The sequence below is a fragment of the Agelaius phoeniceus genome, chromosome 9 (assembly GCF_051311805.1).
Source record: "Agelaius phoeniceus isolate bAgePho1 chromosome 9, bAgePho1.hap1, whole genome shotgun sequence".
Classification (NCBI taxonomy): Eukaryota; Metazoa; Chordata; class Aves; order Passeriformes; family Icteridae; genus Agelaius; species Agelaius phoeniceus.
This window is the reverse complement of record NC_135273.1, coordinates 16,684,569-16,690,568: the sequence shown is the minus strand read 5'-3', so window position 1 is coordinate 16,690,568 and position 6,000 is coordinate 16,684,569. Positions and strand designations below refer to the sequence as shown.

Sequence of the window (6,000 nt, the reverse complement as noted above, 5' to 3'; positions counted from 1 at the left end):
CCGTCCCCGCCCCGCCAAGGACAACGCGGAGCGCCCCGGCCGCGCTCCCGCTGGCACCGGCCGGGCAGCGGCTCCGCGCCGGCCCCTCCGCCTCAGCGGGCACGCGCAGGACGCATGCGCGTCCCGGGCCCGCCGGCGCGCCGGGCATGCGCGGGGGCGGCGGCTGGGCAGCGTCCGAGGGCGGGCGGGCGGGCGGCGGGAGCCGGCAGAGCCCGCGGGGCACCGGCGGCCCCGAGCCCCGCAGCCCGGCGGGGGCTCCACCGGCGGCCGAGCGGCGCCGGGGGCCCCCGGGGCGGCAGCGCCCGAGCCGGGCTGTGCCCCAGTTTGTGTCCAATCAGAGAGTGCAGCGCCTGCACCGGGCGGGCGGCAATGCGTAAACAAGCCCCGGGAACTCCTCCGCCCCCCGCGCTCCCCTCCGCGCCGCTCCCCGCGCCGCCCCGCAGCCGCCCCCGCCCGCTGACAAGTCCGGCGAGGCGCGTTCCCGCCGCTCCGCCGCCCTCCCCTCCCCCGCCCGCCCGCCCAGCCGGCGCCGCCCGCGCTGCCACACGCACCCACTCCCGCACACGCCCGCGGGTGCCCGTGGCCTCTGCAGGGGAAGGTAAGGGGCCCGCTGGGGGCCGCCGGGCAGGCGGCGGCGAGGTGCGGATGAGTGCGGGGGGGATCATGTGTCATAACAAGTTGTTGAACGTGACATTGCTCTTGAACTGCGGCAGCGGCGGACGCCGGGCCGCCGCCGAGTAACTTTCTCCTCCAGTTCGGCGCTGAGAGGGGAGCCGGCGGCGGCCGGGCAGGGCGGCGGGGCTGGGAGCGCTCGGGAGAGGCTCGGCAGAGGCTGATGCCGTTCGCGATGCAGGCGGCTTCCTGGGGAGACGGCGCGCAGCGCGGCGGGGGACGAGCGAGGGCTCCGCGTCTGGCGCCTGCTGCGGGAGCCGCTGCCGCCCCGGCGAGGATTTTTCTAGCAAGGCGCCGGGGCGGGCGGTGAGCGAGGAGCGGGTGCCGGTCCGAGCATCTCCTCTCGCGGGTAGTTATCCCCGCTGATGCTCCGTGGCGGTTTGGCTCGCTTCCGGCGTGATTAGCTCGGCTTATTATGTAAGATGTCACCGGAGGAGGAGAGGCACAAGCCCTCGGTGTGGCGGAGGGGGGAACGCACCGGTCCGCCGCGCCTTGCCCGCTCCAGGTACCGGAGCAGAGCGAGCGGCCCCGGCCCGGAGCGGCCGGGAGGGGACGGGAGCTCCCCTCCGCTCGCAGTCCGCCGCTGGAATACGGCTGCTCGTTTTACACGTGGGTTGGGTGTGTTCCCCAAACCTTGCCTTTGAGCAGAAACGTAACCTGTCCTGGTTCGTCTCCCATGTTTAATTGCTTTTATTCTCTCTCAAAGAAAAAAATAAACATGCGAGCATAAAAAAAAGTTTAAGAACTTGATTTTTGCTTCCTTTATGTGCATGTTTAGTAGATTAATATGATCTGGAGACGATTGAATGAATCATCAGTTCCCTGAAATAAAAGCAAGTGAATCATCTCACATACACAACTGAGAGGGAGCACGGTTGTTACGGTAGATAGTGAAAGGTTGGTGTCAGTTTCTGACGCGCAATGGGATGTCAGAAGTACAGACAATGCTCAGAAACCCAGCAGTTTCCTGCGGCTGGTTTGTGAACTGTGAAAGTTTTGCACCATTCAAGTGCAGTTTTTCTGGCTCAGTGGTTAAATGGTAACCTCTTTCAGTTACCAACTTGTTACCCATTATTTTAGCCAAATAGTTAAAAGGAGGGTGTAAATGGTAAGAATTAAGTTACTGTGTTATTCAAAGTGTATTAATTTCAAGTAAAATTTAAACAATAATACCTAAAAGTAGCATCACACTATGTCCATACCCTCAAGCCAGAGACAGATCCCAGATGCTTTTAATCTGGGTTTTGTTTTGCTTAGTTTTTTTAAGCAAAAATAGTCTCTGTTGAAGTAAAAAAAACCATAAATATGTATTTTTAAAAGCTAAGCTAGTTGATTTAATAAACATGTTGGAGTTGTACCTAGATAGACTTCTGTTCCTGGTCCTCTTGCCTGTTGGTGTTTAAAATGGGATAGATCTGGATCCTATATATAGTTGTCCTTTCAACTGCAGCTTGCTTCCAAAGTGGATTTTTCATCCTCCACCGTTTTGGGACACATTCTTCTCTTCCTGTACAGAGGCAGAACTATGAATTTTACAAGATTAATTTTTCTTTTTTTTGTTCTCGGCATACCTGCCACTGTGAAGAAACGAAGTCACTGCTTCTAGTGGGGAGGTAGTGCTTCACACATCCAACCAGCTGGATTTCCAGTATGACTGTGTGAAAGTCTTTGCATGTCCTGCTAGTAAGCGATTCTGTTTTCTGTAGCATCAGGTGTCCCTTATCACACTGCCTGTGTTTTGTACCTCTCACCAGTCTCCACGTGGGAACAGAAAGGATTGCTTTGCTGTTTGTCACTGCTGGGGCAAAAGGACATGTTATCATTTTTGTTTGTCTAGAACTATGCACTGGCACCTCATAGTATTAATTAGAGGATTAGAGCAGTAAAGTGTGGGGAAATTGTATTACTTCAGGGTTCGTTGCGTGGATTTTAACATCTCCCTGTCAGAAATTCTGAAGTGTTAACCAAGCTTAGACTGCACGTGACAGTGAAAGCACTGTAATAGAGAATCTCTTAGGTATGCTGGGAGGTCAGGTTAAAAAACAGGAAAAATACTGGTTTAGTTGTGCATTTCATTCAACAATCAAATAGCATTCATCCTTATTTATTTAATTTCCTTAAAAAGAAGATAAAAACATAGTGTGTGGGGCATTCTATGTGCCCAGAACTCAGCTGAAAGCAGTAAAGGAGGTAATACTGAAAGTGGACTTACCACTCTGCTCTAGCTGGTTTTCCCTGCTCTATGAACACTCTAGGATTTAAAGTGGAAATGAAAAATTCTAGGTTTCACTTCTAAGCCTGCAGAATTTGCAAAATAAAGTTAGATAAAAATGTATTGGTTTAAAGTTGCTCCTGTGCAGCTCCCTTTTTAGGACTGATAAGCAAGTTACTGTGGAATGCACAGAAGAACTTAGAGAAAAGTGGAAGGCAGTGCAGATAAAAGTGAAGTGTCTGAACTTTGTATCTTGTTTTTGCCAAGTTGGGGATACATAGGAATTGTTCTTACCATGACCTTTTGAAAGAATGGTGCCAACAGCATCTTTATATGTTCTTCCAGCTATCTGAATTAGAACATCCCAGTGAGGAAAAAAGAAATCACCCAAAAGATTAGTTCCTTTTTGTAGTTTTGGCTGTAAAGACGCTTTTAAACAAGTATCATAGTCCCAGGCAAAGTTTTAATCATTTCCCATAGAAAGACATACTGCTGGTGTTGAAAAGGGGAATCCTTTCTTCAACTGTTGAAAACTTTGCACCAAGTACACCTTAGCTTGGGGTTGTTTGTTCCCCAAATCCTCAGGTAAAAAAAATTGTTGCAGTTATCTGGGAAAAAGTTTTATTTCTATTATTAGACTAAATATTTGAAAGATAAAGAAACAAAGTTGATCCTGTATCAGTGTTGTAGCTATATCTTTTGAGTGATGGTGGGTAGTGCCTTAAACATTTCTTACAATGAAGCTCATTTTCCTGATTATTGTGGTTTTATCTTTAAACTTTTCCAGTAGATGTAGTGCCATGAAAAATAACAGCTTGACAGGGTTTGAGACTGAAGCCTGTAATGAGCAGATCAAGTGTAGCACTGGCAGCCAGTTCCATCAGGCTGTGACGAGTCAGTGTCTGTCTCAATGTGTGTCCATGGGAAATATAAGTGTTGCTGTCCTTATCTGGATTACTGCTTATAAACCAGAAATTGTTCACTGTCAAGTGTGAGCCACTTCTGGAATGAAAGTGTTACTTGAGCACTATGGTCTCAATAGCTGTCACTATTAGTTCTTACTTGTGAAACAAATAATTTTGACTGGTTACCTAAACTGAAACAATTTATTCAATTATTAATAGTGAAATTCATGCATATGTCAGTAGCTTTCCTAACAGCTAACCAAACTGTTCATTTACTGCTGTGCATTGGTCATTTTTTTTCCTGTAATAGAATAATTTTGTTTGCCGTTGGTTTATGTATGTTTTGAGATTTGAAAGGAATTAAGAAAGTAGCCTGCTGATTTGGCATAATATTCCTATTTTCATGAAAGATCTAACCAGGAAAAGACAAGTAAACTTACTTTCTCAGAAGAGATCAAAGATGAGAATAACAGTTATTGGGAGGATCTTCACTTCCTTGAGATTCTGTTGTGTCAGTGGCTGGTGCATCACAGAGAGCTCCAAGTTGCTGCAGTCTGTAGTGGTCCAAGAACTGCCTTCCCACACCAAGTCTTCACTGGCACTTGAGTTGCTGCTCATTGTTTTAGAGAGGGCACAGTGGAGATGGAGCAATGAGTGCTGGAGAGCAGGTATCCACACTGCAAACAGGGAATGCCTTTCCTGGCTCCTTTGCTCAGCTTCAGCATAGGTTCTTCCACAAGGAGGAAAACCACTTTGTGTTCCACGGCAATTCTTATCAGAAAGAACCCTTCCCACACACAACATACCAGTGGAGATGTAGCAAGAATAGCAGTGAGACCTAAATGGTGAGCAGTGATATTCTCCTGATTCATGGCTGTGATTGTCATTACATGCATGATATTGATGGCAGTGTTACAGAATTACTTTCTGTGAGCTGAATCTGTGAGTACAATCTGATAGCAGCAGGGAGAGCCCCAGTTTGTAATTGCTGTAAAATCCCTCACATCCAGTTTGTTATTCCCATCTTTCAAACTCCACCCTACACTTGTTTTGCTCACCTGTTGTGGCAGCTTAGTTTTTGAAATACAAGCTCTTGGGGAACCTCCTGTAATTCAGTCTGACATTTTGCATTGTGTTACATCTATTAAAGTCTTTGTATATAAACAAACTACCTTAAAGTAAGGAAATCCACATTTTAAGTATTCTGGAGATAGATTTCAGTGCTGGTTACCACTAATCAGATCAGACAGAGAGAGATATTCTCTCTGCCACAAAAAAAGTAGTAGATCTTGAGATAAAAGTCTTGAAAGGTTCTTAGAGAAGTGTCACCACTGATTAAAGCAAATGTGATTATATTTATTTCCTTCCTTAAGAAGAAGAATGGAATATGTAAGAAACCAGACTCTTGATTAATTTCATCATGAAAACACAGTTCTTTCAGATGATCTCTTAAATAGCCAATATGTGTATTGAATGAAGTTAAAGATGTTTCTTTCTTTCATGGTTTTATAAAATTGTTGTTTACTTTTTTGAAGAATCATCAGTACTAGCGGCAGAGACAAAAGATCCTTTATATGATATAAATGATATTTTGAGTAAGTATTCTTGGTTGATTCTGGCTGTAGAATTTCCCTGCATACAAAGTGATTTTGAAGAGCTGCTTAATCAAACCAATATTTTTCAGCTTTCCATCTTAACTCTTTTGATATATCATAGATAAAGTAAATTTTAATGCTTTCATCCCAAATACATATTTACTAAAAGTACAAATGAGGTTTTTTTGTGTGGATAGTGATCAGAGATAGGAAATAGATTTACTTGAAATTATGTATTCAGTGACAGTTGGTGCTTTACACAGGCTAGTGTTTAAAATCTTCTCTTGATGTGTAACTCTTATGTATTTATTGCTGAAAATTTAAAATGTAAGTTTACGTGGGATTAATCTCCAATTCAAAATTACCATTAATTTCAGAGAAGCTCTTTCAGTTTATTTATTGTGAAGCTGGGTGAAACCAGTGAGACTTGTAACAAAGGAGCTTTACTTTAACATCTGGCTTCTCCAGGTGTAGCAGCTTTAGGTACATCCACTGGTACAATAGGGAAAACCACACAAACCATGTTGGGCATGCAAACTCTTCTTCAGGTTTTGAGCAATAGCAGCAAACAATAAACCAGGGCTGCAGTTCCAGAAGACATCTACAGCCACTGCTT

At 45.9% G+C, this 6,000-nt stretch overlaps 1 protein-coding gene across 4 annotated transcripts in view; it reads left to right on the top strand.

The window, feature by feature from the left end:
• The first annotated feature begins 200 nt into the window (after positions 1 to 200).
• PCGF5 (polycomb group ring finger 5) overlaps positions 201 to 6,000 on the top strand; it is a 65,258-nt gene continuing 59,458 nt past the window's right edge. For 3 of the 4 annotated variants that reach the window (XM_077183072.1, XM_077183070.1, XM_077183069.1), the window contains exon 1: positions 201 to 598. The gene's annotated coding sequence lies outside the window, so the exon portion shown is untranslated. The remainder of the gene's footprint in view (positions 599 to 6,000) is intronic. The other variant, XM_077183073.1, reaches the window with a different exon arrangement.